The sequence below is a fragment of the Leucopleurus acutus genome, assembly GCF_964270905.1.
Source record: "Leucopleurus acutus genome assembly, chromosome: 10".
NCBI classification, from domain to species: Eukaryota; Metazoa; Chordata; class Mammalia; order Artiodactyla; family Delphinidae; genus Leucopleurus; species Leucopleurus acutus.
The window spans coordinates 65054608-65067997 of NC_139153.1; positions in this window are offsets into that span (position 1 = coordinate 65054608).

Consider the following 13390-nt stretch of genomic DNA (forward strand, 5'->3'; position numbering starts at 1 on the left):
CAAAATCCCCTCCTCCCTCTCGCTGCACCCAGGCTTGGCACACCGCCCTCCCCTTCTTCCCCTTTCCCGTCCCTGGTCGTGGGGAGCCTCCAAGACAAGTGTGCAGACCGCTCTGTCTACCCACTGCCCCCGCTCTGTGTGAGGAGCCCCACTTTACAGGCCAGGATGCCCAGGCTCAGAGCAGAAGCACCCTCAGTTGCGTGATCCCCTCCACAGTCTCTCTCCGTCTCCCTCCTTTTCCTGCCTGTCGGGCTGTCTTGGCTTTTTCTGTCTCTGGTTTTTCTCTTTCTCTTGCGTTCTCTTGTTATCTTTTCTGTTTCTGCTGACACTTCTTGTTCTCATGCTGCTGTGTTCAGGCTGTATGTGAGTGCAGTGTGAGTGTGCATGCATGTGAGTGTGTGCATGTGTGTACTTGTGTGTATGTATGAGTGTGAGTACGAGTGTGTGAGTGTGCATGTGTGTATTTGTGTGTGCATGTGTGTGAGTGTGCATGCCGGCGGGTGCAGGTGAGTATCCAGATGTGGGTGTGTGAGCACGTCGATGGCAGGGGAGCATGCTGGGCTGAACAGGTATATCCTAATTAGTGGGCCTTTGGGATAGGCTGCTCTGGGGAGGACAGGGGTATGGGATTCTGCCCAGAGACTTGGGCCCTGAGGGACATCCCATAGGCCTTGGGTGCTCCAAAGGGAACCGCAGAGCAAGGTCCCAGGCAGGGAGCCCCTCGGCTTCCTTTGTGGTTGACATGTGGATCTCGCTCACCTGCCTCCCCCATTCTCCCTGAGTCGTCCAGAGCACCACCCGCCCCCCCCCCACCTCGCTGGGCCCTCTGGGATTTGGCCGCCACCTCCTCCATCAGCTTCCACTCCCTCCCTAGAAAGCCGAGGATGGACCACACGCTGAGAAAGGTCACCGGTCACTAGCAGCTTCTCGCTGTCAGAGGAGGCTGGGTAGCTGGTGACTCCCCCTGGATGGGGTCTGTGCTGGCCTGACTGAGCCCCTCGACCCCAGCTGGGAACTTGTAGCCTGGATCCCATCCCGGGCTCTGCATCAGAGGCTGCCCGGGCTTCTGTTGGGCTCCCAGATGGCAGATGAGCTATGACCCCTGGGGGCAGAGGGCCGTAGGCCACGGCAGGCACCCCACTTCCTCAGCCTCCACTTGACCCAGGGAACCCTGGAATCTGAGGAGACTGCACACTGGAGGGCAGGTGTTAAACCCTCTGTCAGTCGGCTGGGCTGCCTTGACCAGGACACAGCAGGGGTGTCACCTACCAGTCCTGGGAGTAATGTCAGGGGGAGGGGAGAGCGTTGAGGGAGCCACTAACACGGCCACCATTCAGCAGGGGCAGGGAGTAGTTGGTGGGCAGCCACTCTTCACACGCACACGTAACCTCATTTGACCGTCACATCCAATGTGAGGTTGGGGCCATTATTAACCGCAGTTTACAGCTGAGAAAGAGGCCCAGAGAGGCCTCATGGCACACAGCTGGTAAGTGGCAGAGCTGGGATTTGAACCTGGGGTCCCCCGCTCTAAACCTCTATCTTATTCACCAGGCAGCCCCACAATCACACACCCGTGGTGCAGGAACTCATTCCCCGTCGGTGGGGGGATGCCTGGGGTGATCCCCCCCACTTCCCCAGCCAAGCCCAGAGCCAGGTCTGGGCTGGGGAAGTGGAAGGAGGGAGGTGTCATCCGGTCCCCCCATGGGGACACAGGGAGGGGACCTGGCACAGGGCTGCTTTCGTCCCCCGCTCACATCTGGCTGGGGCTCAGTGAGGACGCCTTCCCCAGACAGTGCTCAGGGGGGCAGATTCTTGTGGGCTGTTAATCCGAGCAAGAGACAATGGGTGGCACTGAGAACCCAGTTACACGCCAGGACTGCAGCGTCTACCTCCTTTGCCCCTTAACCTTTATGAGGCCTCCCCGGTGGCTGATATCAGAGGCCGTCAGAGGGAGGGCAGTGACGGCCCCTGCCCTGCCCTGCCCTGCCCTGCCCTGAAGCCCGGAGACTTTGCCACCGTTTCTAGGGTGGAGGACTGCCCTCCTGGAGGGCACAGGCTGCCACCTGCTTTCTGGGCATGAGGGGAGGGGCACAGGGGCGCGGCCTGCCCCAGAGCAGCTCCCCAGGAGGTGAACCCACTATTTGTGCCTTTATTTTTCACAACTTTGTTGGTTCCGCTGGTCAGAGCAATGCTTTATAGAAAGAAATGAACTCTCAGAACATCTGAGCTGGTGGGACCCTCAGAGGCCACAGGCCAACCTTTTCATTTCACAGGAGAGGAGAGAAAAAGGGAGGCTGCAGAGAGATGAAAGGACTTGCCTAGAGTCACACAGCGGCCAGTGGAGGATCCAGACTTGAACCCTCGGCCCACGCTGCACGCGATGGGGGGCTGGTGAAGAGTGTGGACTGAGATGTGGACACGCCTCGGTTCGGAGTTCCAGCTCTGCCATTTCCCGGTGATGTGATCTTGGACAAGCATCTTAACCACACCGAGCCTCAGTTTTCTCATCTGTGAAGTGGGGATAATTTTCTTAGGGTTATTGTGACATTGCAATGACGTAGTACAAGTAAAAAAATGTTTAGCACAGTGTTTGACAAAAGACCCCCCCCAAAAATGTTGACTTATTATTATTATAAATGCCAGCAAGTCCTCGTGTGAACTGGGCCTCAGTTGGGGAGGGGAACCACAGTGGCCACACTTTCCAACCCTGAATTCAGACTCATGCCCTAACATGGTTATATGGGGACAGTGCCCCAGAATAGTTGAATCTTAGGCTGTCCCCCCAATGCAGGACCCATGGGTACCACAGAGGCACATATGAGGTTCTGTGGGAGTGTAAGGAGGGAGAGATTAGTCGGCTTGCCATTGGGGGGTGCACTTCAAGGCATCCAAGCTGGACCTTGAAGGGTGCATAGGAGTCCCCAGGCAGAGAAGGGAATGAAGGAAACAGCAAGGGGAAGAGCATGCACGGAGGCTCAGAGGCCTAGAAGCACATGGCGTTCCCAGAAGCCTTCAGAGTGGCTGGAGTAGGGGCGGGGGCAGTGAAGAGAGGACCCTTCATCTCTCCCCACTTTGAGGGGTGCTGCATTTTGACCCTGAAGCCAGGACCATAGTTCCTGGCAAGGGCAACCCTTCATAGCTCACACGAACTTTTTCTGTCATTTCACAGATAAGGAGCCAGAGGCCCGCCGAGGGGGTGGCCTCCTGGGGACCTGCAGCTGGGTGGGTAGAGCCAGGTGGGAGGCCAGATCCACCTGCTCTCAGGCCAGGGATTGACTAGCAGACGTGGGTGGTGGGAGCTGGGGAGGATTTACTTGGAAAACTGGGATGCACAGGGCGATGGTGCGGGGCTTGCAGGAAGGGCCAGGCTGGGCCTGTAAGAGTGATGGGCAGGGGTGACAGCTGGGGGGCGACTGACACACATTATTTATGGCTGTTTCTCCGCGAGTCCTTCAGGGCCGCAAAGGTAATTGAATAAGTGAGCATGAGCAAACGTGGGCGATCATTTAATTGTGGCAGAAAATGAAGTTGGTTGCAGCTGGGGGCCGCCAGCCCATTGCTGCTGGCCCTGGTTTCTGCTGAGCTGGGCAAGCAGGGCTGGAACAGCCATCCATCCTTGGCCCGCCCCCATCTGTCCCTGGGCAGCCGACCCCATGCCAGCAGGGCCCAGGGAGGCTGGTGGTCAGGGAGTTTGTTCTTTGGGCAGCCGCTCCCCAGGCCCGCTTCTCTGCCCCAGGAAGGCCCTGGAGGCTGCTACAGACAGTGAGGGGCCTGGGAGGACCCAGGAGGGCAGGTTGAATGCCTGGGGCCTGGGGGCAAGAACAGGGGTTCAAATCATGATATTTTCACAGCAATGTCAGCAGACACGTGTAAGGCCCTTGCTAAGTGCCTGGCACTGTTCAAACCACTAATTTTTATCAACTCCGGTTAATCCTCGCATCACCCTACGAGGGAAGTGCTATTGTTATGCCCAAATTGCACAGGTAAGGAAACTGAAGCTCTGGCTCCTGACTCCTGGCCCTGGATTGAGAAGCTCTGAGATTCTGGGGGGCCCGATGGGGGGCTACAGCAGTGATCGGGTGAGATGTAGCAGGGGCCTGGCCACGAGGATCCCACAGGGCCCCGTAAGCTTTCTCTCCCTCACCTCTTGCCCTATTTCAGCCTGGCTGGCCACCCACTGGGCAAGACCAGGGCAGAAGACTGGATCCCAGGTTCTGAGGCAGGAGGAGGCCCCTGTAGGCCTGGGCCAGCTCATTCCTAAAGCTCTGGCCCTCTGGGCTTTGTTCCTCTGGTGTCCTTTCCAGCCCTTCAGAGGAAGCAGAGAAAATTAGGCCTGAAATGTGAGAAGCCAGTTCACCTTCCCCAGTGGCGGTGGCAGCAGGGCAGCCAGAGTGGCCCCAGGGCGACGCCACGAAGGCCCAGCCCAGCTGACTGGGGGGCCAGAGCAGGGCTGGGGGCTGGGCTAGACCAGGAGGGTCCCTGCGCTTCCTGCGTTTTATCTGATGACCCTACCTGCTTCTGGCCCCAGTCTTCCCCTCCATTCCCCTCCACTCCCATGCTGGCATTGGCCCTCATGTCTCACGTGGAGGGCATCCCCATCCTCTCTGTGCACCCGGCCTTCTTGGGGCACAGCCGTCCTCACGCCTCCACCCGGGCTGCGGCAGGGCAGAGCAGTGGGGCAGGGCCGATTGTCCGCCTTGCACTGGACCTCCCAACCGCCCTGCCTGTGCTTGGAGCTTGTCTGCCCAGATAGCCTTGACCAGCCACCCCCTCCAGCCTCCTCTCACGCCTTCTCTGTCCTCCCCACTGGTGCAGGTGGCATGCTCGACATGGCAGCCGAATTCCCATAGCCTGTTGGCTGCATGGCCGCCTGCAGAATCCGTCCCGTTCTGAGTTCCGGTGCAGGGATTTGTCTATCTGCTTTCCCCTCCCTCCAACCTGCATCCTCCACCCCATGGGGCTGTGAGGTTTTTGAGGGTAGAGGGTCGTGTCTCTCTGCCTTTCATTCATTCGTTTATCCAGGTGGCACCTGCTACATACCAGGCATTGTGCTGGGTCTCAGGGGGTTTACAAAAACGAATCAAAGATGTCCTTGCAGTTGGTCCACACAGTGGAGTGAACACTAGGTCCACAATCCCTACTAAGTGATAGCAAAGGGGTCAAAAAGAAGGAGCCACAAGGACAGAGAGGATGAACCAGGAGAGGGCTGCAGGGGAGAGAATCAGTTTTGGGAGATGGAAAGAGACAAGCGAGTGGTAACCAACTAATGTCCAGCTTTCTCCACTTTGGGGAAGGCCCGCAGTCAAGGGATTCAACAAGGAACAGGGCGGGGGGCCTCTGAAACGAGGCAACTTATACACCTGATGCAGGAGGATGGGCTGAAAGCTGAGGAGTGGCAAGACCACATCCCCTCCCCAGCTGGGCTCCAGGGGCTGGCGATGTCCTACTTCTAGATCCGGGCTCTGGACCAGGCCCTGCCTGCAGGGTCAAGGCTCCCACAGACAGAACAAGGGAGAGGGAATACAAGGAGGCCCAATGACTCAAAGCCAAGTGAGAAGAAGCAATCATCATTTTCACGTGCATTCCAGCGACACGCTCTCTTTCCGCGCCACTCAACTGTGAAGAAAGGCAAGAAACACAGCCCAGCCAGGTAGCCCCTCTGGCACGTGGAAGGAGGGAAGGCAGATCTTGGTGGCTGCCAGCAGTCGGCCACAAAGGGGTCAAAAAATCGAATTCCCATGCAGCCTGAGTCAGAAAGCTCTCAAAAGATGACGTCCACCAAAATGAGGAGAGAAACCAAGAAAGAGAGCAACTCAGCACCCGGCAAGCAGGGAATCTAATGTTGGAAGGTGGTGGAGGGGAGGCCCAGGACCTCAAGGTTCTGCAGGCCTGGAGAGCCTTGCAGGTCAGATTACCAAAGGGCTGTGACCACCTTGAGAGGAGATGTTTCTTCTGATTTTTGTTTTGTTTTGTTTTTTTTCTGTGCTGCATGGCTTTGAGGATCTTAGTTCCCTGACCAGGAATTGAACCCAGGCCCCGGCAGTGAAAGCGCCGAGTCCTAACCACTGGACCGCCAGGGAATTCCCCTGAGAGGAGGTTTAAAGTCTGGTCAGAGAGTCTGACATAGATTGATGACAGTTGCACAGAAATCTCAAGGAGCAAACAAACAGAAAGCCTCAAAAGGCAACTTATTAACTTCAGGAAACAAAAAGTTTCCTAGGAGAGAAAATGTAATCCTGAGGCACTATAGGACTCAGATTCAATCATATTTACATGTTGTGACAGGAATGTAAACAGGAGATGCTGATTTAATAAAAATGGTAATAGAAGTATGAGGCAGGAGGGGGAGGGGAAATGGCAATAGATTAGTTAAATCTTAATGGGAAGTAAAACTCTAATCTACAGTAAGAAATCAATAGAGGGACTTCCCTGGTGGCACAGTGGTTAAGAATCCGCCTGCCAGTGCAGGGGACACGGGTTCGAGCCCTGGTCCGGGAAGATCCACATGCTGTGGAGAAACTAAGCCTGTGCACCACAACTACTGAGCCTGCGTGCCACAACTACTGAAGCCCGTGCACCTAGAGCCTGTGCTCCCCAATGAGAGAAGCCACCACAATGAGAAGCCTGTGCACCACAACAAAGACCCAACGCAGCCAAAAATAAATAAGTAAACAAATAAATAAATAAAATAAATCAATAGATAAAACCTAAAATAGAAAAATCACGGGCTTCCCTGGTGGCGCAGTGGTTAAGAATCTGCCTGCCAATGCAGGGGACACGGGTTTGAGTCCTGGTCCGGGAAGATCCCACATGCCGCGGAGCAACTAAGCCCGTGCACCACAACTACCGAGCCTATGCTCTAGAGCCCATGAGCCACAACTACTGAAGCCCACGAGCCTAGAGCCCATGCTCCGCAACAAGAGAAGCCACTGAAATAAGAAGCCCATGCACCACAATGAAGAGTAGCCGCCGCTCGCTGCAACCAGACAAAGCCCGCATGCAGCAACGAGGACCCAATGCAGCCAAAAGTAAAATAAATAAATAAATAAATAAATAAATAAGAAAAGTCACAAATTTGTAGTATCTCCACATTGTGTAGAAGTGAGACAGAAGCAGAAGAAAATGGCCAACAAAGGTGAAAGTAAGCCTGGGGGCGGGGCAGGGCAGCTTTCTTCATCAGCCATGAAATACTATTTGATTTTTACAATTATGTCCATGTGTTACTTTGATAAAAGTTAAATTTACTTAAAAAGGAGGGGAGGGTGTTTTGCCACAATAAAAAAAAAAGGAAAGGAAAGGAAAGGAAGAGCCCCCCCCCCCACCCCCGGCATAACGACCTAATGCACCAAGGTGGACCCCCTTGCTCAGCTGAAGCCCGCAGGTGGATCCGGGCAGGTGGGCGGGGCTGTGGATGCAGAGGGCAAGGATGAGGGAGGTCCCAGGCTGATGTCAACGTGAGAAGCTAATCCTAGCTAATGGGTTCATCGCTCCGCCTCTCAGATGTCACAAGGGCCTTCAGCAGCTTCCTGCATACGCTCCAAAAATATTCACTGGCTGCAGTCAGTAACTCTAAATCAGAAAGCAACTCCTGGGGAATGCAGCTTAGGGCAGCTGCCCTGGAGAGGTGCTGGGAGGGGACGGTAGAGACCATTCTATCCTTGCCTTCCCCGGAGGGTCATCTGGGCCCAGAGCCTTCTCTGTTCTGTATTCCCTGTCACGCACAGGAGCTGGAGGGTGAGATTTGGGGGTGGGAGCGTGTCCGCACATGTTGTTTCTCATACATACACAGGTGTGCACAAGAGCCCACGGATGTGCGGACGTGCGCACATGTGAATGGTGTCTGGTTGGAGGGCTGCGAGTCTGTTCTGTCTGTTCTCACTCCCTGAACCCAGGAGCAGTACTGGGAGGCTTAGCTTCCGTCCCCTGCAGGTGTCTTTAGAGCTGGCCCTCACCCAATGCTGTGTAGGCAGGGAAGTAAATCCTGAGAAACCCACTCCCCTGCTCTCTCCCTTGGCCTCCTCACATTTTTTCTTCTCCAGGATGCTATACATTGTCTCTCTTCTTTCCTTTGACAAACCTACTCTTAGGTGAGGCTCTGATGGGTTTGCATTTTTAAAAAGGACAAAGTGTTAAGCTAAAGGAATGAATTTTTAATGGTGGAATTTTAGGTCTTTTCCTCTTAGGAGAGGTTTTATTTGTTTTGGCTTTGGTTTGGTTTTGCCAGGGAAGCTTCCCTGTGTCCCTGGAGCCACCCTGAAGCCCCAGGCTCCCTCTTGGATGCTGCTGGACAGGTCATTCTCCCCACAAGTCACCAGAGCATTCCCTGGGGTGGGGGTCATTAGCTTCCTCTGGCTCCAAATGGGCCCCCAGCCAGGGAGGGTCTGCTCTCTGATCCTCTGCTCCACCTTCAGCCCGCCCCTTTCCCTCCTGCTCTGCCCTGGTACACCCTCCCCAGAGGGAGGTGAGGGGGGCTCTGGGGGCCAGAAGTGACTTGCACGCCCTCCCGAGGGGCAGGGGCTGGGCAAAGGGCACCCCAGCCACCTCTGAGTCTGTTTGACAGCTGTGACACCTGGGCCTGGCTTCCCTACCTCAGTCTGGGGCGGCAGCTGCCTTCTCTAAGCGGGAAGGCCTCAGCGGAGCCAGTGAAGGAATGAGTCCCTCACACACCCTCAGTCCCCAGCAGCCCACCTGGGGGCTCTGTGCACCAGAGCGGGCTGCAGGGGATGTACTGGGCTCCCCCTCCCTGCCCACTTTCAGAGCAGCCCAATCGCAGGCTGGAGGCCAGGAAGGGAGACATGCCATCTTTGGGTATGTGGCTGAGTCCCTGCTCCTCCCTGGACCTGGTCTCCTCATCTTCATTCTCCTGGCCCCGGGAGGCCCCCAGTGGAGCTGAGGGAGGGCTCGACACAGGGCGGGCATGATGGATCCTGGCAGCCCCCACTGTGGAGATCAGAACAGATGGCCGGGTCAGCTACCCGCGTGACCCTTCTGATGGCTGTACCCAGAGCCTCGTCTCCTGGGGTGCCAGCATCACTGTTCTGGTCTCCCCAGTCTGTCCAGAGCCCCCGAAGGTCCACTGTGTGTTCAGCCACGGGGCTCCTTATGGGAAACCTTAGAGCCCTCCTTTTCCCATCACCCCTGTCCAGACCACTGGGTGTCAGGACACTGGCCTGACCTGCCGGACAGGCCTCAGCCTGAGCCAGAAGCAAGGCCGCCTGGCTCGGGTATCACTGCTGTCCCCACAGCTAGTGGGGAGGTTAGTGGTGACCTCCCTTATTCCTGCTGTGCTGCTGACCCCTGCTGGCCATCCTCACACACCTGGGAGGCCTCCCCTCCCTGCACAGGCATCAAGCGCAGGGTTTGAATACTTCCTGGGACGGGGGGCTCATCACCCCAGGCAGCAGCCTGCTCCAGGCAGAGATGCTTCTGCTCCTTGGACAAGTTCTTTGTAATGAGCTGAAGTCTGACTACTGGTTAATTCCATCTGTTTATACATTTTCATCATCCTCATCATTATCGATACTGTCTATGCACCAGGCACATTGCAAAATGTCGTTTAATTCTTTCAACACCTGTGAAGTTGGTGTCTATGTCATCCCCATTATATAGATGGGAAACCTGAGGTCCAGAGGAAGTGTGTCACCTAAGTATGTCACACAGCCAGGAAGTCACAGAACCTGGGCTTCCAATCCAGAGCCCAGGCCCTTGCCAGCTGGGGATGTGCCCATCCCACCCCCACTGTCCGCTTGGCCCCTGTCTCCAGCTGTTCTTACTTCTCTGCCAGGCGCTGCTACCCCACATGAACTCACACCTTCTCCCCCAGACCCTGCAGCTGGATTAACTCCTCTTCCACGAAGCCCTCCCGAGACAGACAAGGGGTATGGAGGGAGCCCTCTTCCCCAGGTATCTTCTAACAGTGAGAGGAGGAGAGGTGTCACATTCAGGAGGATTCCCATGGATCAAAAACCTTGTTTAAGGGCTTCCCTGGTGGCGCAGTGGTTGAGAGTCTGCCTGCCGATGCAGGGGACGCGGGTTCGTGCCCCGGTCCGGGAGGATCCGACATGCCATGGAGCAGCTGGGCCCGTGAGCCATGGCTGCTGAGCCTGCACATCCAGAGCCTGTGCTCCACAATGGGAGAGGCCACAACAGTGAGAGGCCCACGTACCGCAAAAAAACCCCACCTTGGTTAAGCTTTAGCCAAGAGCTTCCCTAGTGTCATGCCATCTCATGTAGGGCAAGACCTTCAAACTCATCTAGTTCCATCCATCTATTCCATGCTAGCATCTCTGTTGAATGCCTGTGCAGCCTCTGCTTACATACCTCCAGTGATGGGGGGCTTATTACCTATCAAGGCAGCCCAAGGCTCAAAATAGCAAGGGCCTTCCTTCTCCTACAGAGCCGAGGTTTGTCTCCTTGAGGCTTCTGCTCGCAAGGCCCAGCCCTGCCCCTCAGGGGTCATCAGAAGTAGCCTAACCCTTCCCTTATGATGTTTGGAGCAAGGGACCATCTTCCTGCTGAATCTTCTCCCAGTCACAGCCAAGAGAGGGGGCCAGTAAGAGACCCCTCAGAGAAACTGGGAGGTGCTGGCCAGACAGGAGAAAGACATGTCACTCCCAATCCTCAGCTGAGCTGCCAAAACTCTGAGCCTGGCCCTGTCAGCTTTGGGGTGCAGGGTGGAGAGAGTTCTTGGAAGAAGTGACCTGAGTCTGCCCCCACCCCTACTTTGACCACTTTGACTTTGGGAAGTCCCAGGCCTGTCTCTTGCTGAGACGTGTTTGAAGGGAGAGGCTGCCTGGGGAGGCCCTGGCCATAGGAAGGAGAGACGGGCATGGGGGCCTGATTACCAGGTGGATAGCATGGAGGGCAGTTGGGCTTGAGCTGCCTGAAAGGTACCTGCCCAACGGGACGGCCTGACCACACGGAGCTTCAGACTCAGGTGCTCCGACTCACGGTCCCCGCTAATCTCCTCAGTCCTGGGTGCTATACCTTTATTGATGCAGCCACAGACCGACCTCCCCATTGCTTCCCATAGAACTGACCATGATCCCTAAGTCCCCAGTCCCCTGCTGGAGCTCAGCCCCGGCCCCTTCCCCACCCCCACGTCTGCACAGTCAGGTCTGTGGCCCTGAGTGCAGGCATTTCATTGCCTTCCTCATGTGAGCCACTATTCCTCCCCCATTCCTTCATGCATGGAGGCAGGGCACAAATAAATAAATAAAACAAAATAAACATGCTTGTCCCTGTTAAGTTTCATCTCGTTAGATCCACCCCATCGCTCCGGCCTGTCAGCTTCCCTTTAGATCCCAGCTCTGTCATCTGACCTACTTGCCATCGTCCCCCACAGCTGTGTGGCATCTGCAAATTTGATAAAGTACATGGAGCGTGTTTGTCTCAGATGAAGCCTCCTCCCCCCGTTGGGTGGCTGGAGCACAGCCGTGCATACATGCCTGTCCACACACACACACACACACACACACACACACACACACACACACACACTTCCCTCTGTCTGGGTCCTGTCAGCCCTGTCCAGCCACCTTCAAGATCCTGGTGGGGACACTGGGCACCTGTGCACTCATTGTGCACGTGTCCCTGTGGGGGATGGGCCACTCTGGGGCCATCCACACCTTCTCACTCCACTGGCCACTGTTTAAACAGCCTCTGAGCTGGCCACGCCCTATCAGCCTCTTCCACCAAGCTTGGGGCAAGGCTGGCCAGCCAGCCTGGGTCTCGGCTCTCCGGGACGGCTGTGTGGTCCTCCCTCCCCTGCTAATCAGGCAGCACATCCTCCTCTAGGTTGTGGCTGTCAGTGTAGAGCCAGCCCGACTGCCTGGGGTGAGGACTTCTTCTCCCATGCGCCTGCTGTGCACGTCTCTCTGATCCTTCTCTTCAGGGGACCCCAGACCTTGTCTTTGGAGTAATTGCATAGCTGGGGTAGCCAGCTTGGAAAGATCCAGATCCTCACTACAGAGCCTGCCAGACACTGCTTTAGCAGAACGAAAATAATCCCAGGGCCTAAACTGATCTTCCAGAATCTTCTAGTCCATTCCCAGCCTCCAGGGTGTAGAGGACTCAGGCAGGTTCCTCCTCCTCCCCTACTGCAATACCAGCCATTCGTTCTTCCCTCTGGGCAGGTGGCAAAAGTTAGTCGCCTGTATCTGTCAGCTGATGTTAGTAACAAACACCCCCAGATTCTGGGTGGTTTATGCCAACATACAGTGATTTCTCACACTACTGCACTGTGGGTCCGCTGGGGATTCCGGTCCAAGCCGTCGTTGCTCCAGGACCCAGGCTGCAAGGCAGCCCCAGCGGTGGCACCACCGCAGAGGAAATGAGGCAGATCGGTACCAGCTCTCGAAGCCTCTGCCTCCTAAGGCCATTGCCACTTCCATTTCATTGGCTAAAGCAAGTCACATGGCCAGGCCCAATTTTCAAGAGAGTAGGGAAGTGTGATCTTTTTTTGTGGCAGGAATTTTGGCAAATGGCCTCAGTGACACCTCTGCATACTAGCCGTTCCTGTCCCTCAGTCACTGGAGTTCCCACCGTACCACTTGGATGCCAGTTCTCTGAGCCCAGCATGGAGTGCTCTTACACCTCCCTGCCTGTGGTCTGTGTGCCCAGGATTTGGCCCTTGTCTCTCACATTTCTGCTCTACAGTGCGTGTATTTTCTCTCCTCTTCCGGTCTCAGTGTCCCACCCCTTCCTTTGAGAGGCCCTCCTCCCATCTCCTACCTTCAGCACAGGATGCGCCCTGGCCCAGGGGAGGCCCAGGTTCAGTTCTGAGCAGCCTCTGGTTCCATCCCCAGTGATTGGCTGGGAGGCGGGCCCCCCACTCATGTCTGTCTGAGCCCTTCCCATCTCTCCTTCCTTTCGATGTCCTCAGAGCAGTAGTAGCCAGGTGGAGGAGACCTCTGAGAACATGTGGCCACACCCAGGCCCTGATGCTCCCCCTGCATCTGGATGGAGCTGCTCTGAGACCCGCCCACCCCTGCCTCTCAGGGGACTGGCTTACATGAACCAATGCTTGCACCTTGTGTTGAAGTTTGTCTGTGTTTCTGTCACTTCTAACTGTAACACACACTCCTGGAGATCTTGTCCATACCTGTATCTGTTCTATCACAAGCAACAAACCACCCGAAACTTAGTGATTTTGTGTGATAAAATTTCATAGAAACACACACGAAGCGCATGTCAAACTGGTGAGACCTAAATAAGGTCTGTGCCTGAGTTAATAGTATTGTATCAAGATCAGTTTCCTGGATTTGACAATGTACCACGGTTCTGTGGGGTCATTGGAGGAATTGGGTGAAGGGTACAGGAGAAATCTCTGTACTATTTAAGCATCTTTTCTTGAGTCAAAATATTTCAAATGAAGAAGTTACAATAATCA